We start from the raw sequence: 3,263 nt of genomic DNA on the forward strand, positions 1-3,263 counted from the left end.
TACCTATCGTTGACTGGTTTCAAAAACAGCCTACACAAAATGGACTCTGATTTATGAAAGTATGATAGGTTATGAAAAGGGAGGGTTGTAAAGATATAGCTTCGAATTTAGGGATATCAAAACCAAAGCAAAATATGATGAAAGTAAAAATAGATAAACCTCATAATTTATTATACCATACCTGTTCACACTGAAACACTTATCACAATATTCTGTGGATCTATATAAAAAAAACCTTGTTAAACTTTGTGACATATTTCCATTCTATGGAGGTCAGGTGCAAACGAACACCCCATAATTTTATTATACCATATTTCTTCAAACTAAAACATAATTATCAAAGTATACTTACGCAGAGAGATATGAAAAGTCTTTATTAAAGTTTGTGCCTATTTCCATTCTATGGAGGCCTGGCACGAACGCAGACCCCACAATTTTATCATACCATCCCTATTTAAGTTAAAACATACTTATCAAAGTATTCTTATGTACATCTATATCAAAAACACTTGTAAACTTTTTTTATTTTTTTTATTTCCATACTTTGTGGACCAGGTGCAAACACAGACCCCACAATTTTAATGAACCACTGTTCTGCCAGATCAAACATACCCATTCCTGTGTCTCGATACATCTTCTATCATTATATGTAATCAGTTTTTTAAAATAGTCAACCATATAGGAGCCTATTCGTAACAAGACACACACACACACACACACACACACACAGACATTCAGCTTTATATATATATATATATATATATATATATATATATATAAAAATTTTCAGCATACGAAATAATAAACATGCAATATTAAAATTACATTTTTTTTTTTTTTTTACATAGGCATAACCACATTATCAAGGCCAAGAGGCCACTCAAGGGTAAGGGTTAAAGAGTGTAAAGTAGAAATTGGACAATATAGTAATCATTAGTAATGAAAATTTGGTAAATTTGATAACTTATATGGAAATTTACATTATCGACGCGTTAAAACAACGTAGTGATCATTTCAAAGAAGTAACACACTCGTGTTTAAAAAAAAGAAAATATAGCAAAAATCAACTAATGATCAGATTTTCATGAAATTTTCAATATTTTTTAATTTATAAATTAATCTCTATTTTAAAAGCAGTTTTCATTAAATATATGAGAGGAGATATTTTTTTATTTTGGTGGTGCCCCCCCCCCCATATATCATGTTACAAAAACTAAACAAAACAAGCGAAGTATGCATGGTCCCCTGTGAGTGCACAGTGAACAAGGCATAAAAAAAATGATCAAGTTCAGCATTTGCTCCCATCACCCACCCACCCATTTAGTCAAAGAAGTCCCCAGGGGACGTCAAATCCTGGTGAAAATGACCAAACGGTGCAGTTTTAGGCCTTAACATATGTAAATTTGAGTTCTGCACCATGCAAAAAAAGAAATGACTAAGTCCATTATTTGCACCCTTCCATTTAGCTCCAAAACTCTCTAAGGCCTGAACATATTTAAATTTGAGTTCAGCACCATGCAAAACTGCTAAATAGACATACACAGAAAATTTTAGACAAATATGGTAAAATAGTCCCAAAAATGGAGTGTTTTTATTAGCCCTAAAAGAGCCCCTGGAGCACACCCAAGAGTTATCAGGAAGTATAGACAAACAGAATTAAATCAGTTAGTTACAACTTTTTAGAAAGTTTTATAAAAATCCAAGGCATCAATTTTTTTTTTAAAAAGCACAAAAGTGTCAATTTTAGCCATTTTAATCCGAAAGGCACCCCCAGGGGATCAAGCGAAGCTTTCCCAGGAAATCCGTTGTGTTATATTTTTACTCATATCATGTTTAATGTTTGTGAAAAATTAAAAAAAAAAAACTCCAAGGCATAGTTATTGAGAAAAGTGCAGAGAGACGAACAGACAAACGGACAAGGGTGAATTTACAGGTTCACCTTCCTTTTGACGGAGGGACGAATAAATTGTTGAATTAATTTGGAATTCTTTTGAGATGAGTAATTTGTATAATTTATTTTAATTATTTCTTTGGACTATTATCCTTATCTTTTAGTTGTTGTTTTCACGACGTTTCGGCTAATTATTCCTCTGGCCTTCGTCAAGTGGTTAACCGCAACGAGATAGGAATGTCAAATCCTCCAACTACATCCACAGAAATTACTGCTTTCCATAGTTGTTTGTCATCCCACCACGGTTTGGTCAACTAATCCTTTGACCGGCTTTGGGTCGGATTGAAACTGCTACCTCAGACAATGCTCACCTGGAATTGTAGATATTCCGCATCTCTATCCACTGCGCCACAGGAAGAACAAAATAGAAAAAAAAACAATGTGAATTTATATGATCAAAAAATCCGACCTTGATTGCTCTTTGGGGCCCATGGCGCAGTGGATAGAATATTTTGTCCTTTTCTTTTCCAATTGTTAAAACTTAAAAAGAAAAGGATACGATATTTTAGTAAAAAATATAATAAATTTATAACTTAAAATATTGCAGCATTAAATTTTTTTTTTTAATTCAATTTATAATATTATATAATCAATTCTTAATGTGGCAATATTTTAAGATATAAATTTATTATATTTTTGACTAGAATATCTTGTCCTTTCCTTTTCCAGTTGTTAAAACTAGAAAAAGAAAAGGACACGATATTTTAGTAAAAAATATAATAAATTTATAACTTAAAATATTGCAGCATTAAATTTTTTTTTTTAATTCAATTTATAATATTATATAATCAGTTCTTAATGTGGCAATATTTTAAGATATAAATTTATTATATTTTTTGCTAAAATATCTTGTCCTTTCCTTTTCCAGTTTTAACAACTAGTTCTTTTACTTTTCCATGTTTAAGCTTAACCATATTACTGTCATGATCGCATTTTTCTATTGTAGTATAGGATGTTTTGAGAATTTTTCACTTTTTTTTTTTAAATTTAGATAGATATACAGGGTGGAACGATAAGTGTCACCCCTAAGGAAAACAACACTATAGTTTATTTTAAAACTTTTATTGAAAAAATCAATTCAGGTAACTTGATTATGTAGTCGAGCTGACATCTATTCAATGTAGCCACCTTCAGCCTCAATCACTGTCTCGATACAGGTCCGGAACTGGGAGCATGCCTTTTACACAAACACCGGTGGGAGCTCGGTGAATACTCGGCGATCAGGCTGGCTTTGGTGTTGTGGGAGGTCATGTTGGTGATGTTCTTGACGTATGACCAAGTGAAGTAATCCAGCAAGTTCAGGTCAAGGGAG

Source organism: Euprymna scolopes, chromosome 24 (assembly GCF_053919585.1).
Source record: "Euprymna scolopes isolate OS-2025 chromosome 24, ASM5391958v1, whole genome shotgun sequence".
Classification (NCBI taxonomy): Eukaryota; Metazoa; Mollusca; class Cephalopoda; order Sepiida; family Sepiolidae; genus Euprymna; species Euprymna scolopes.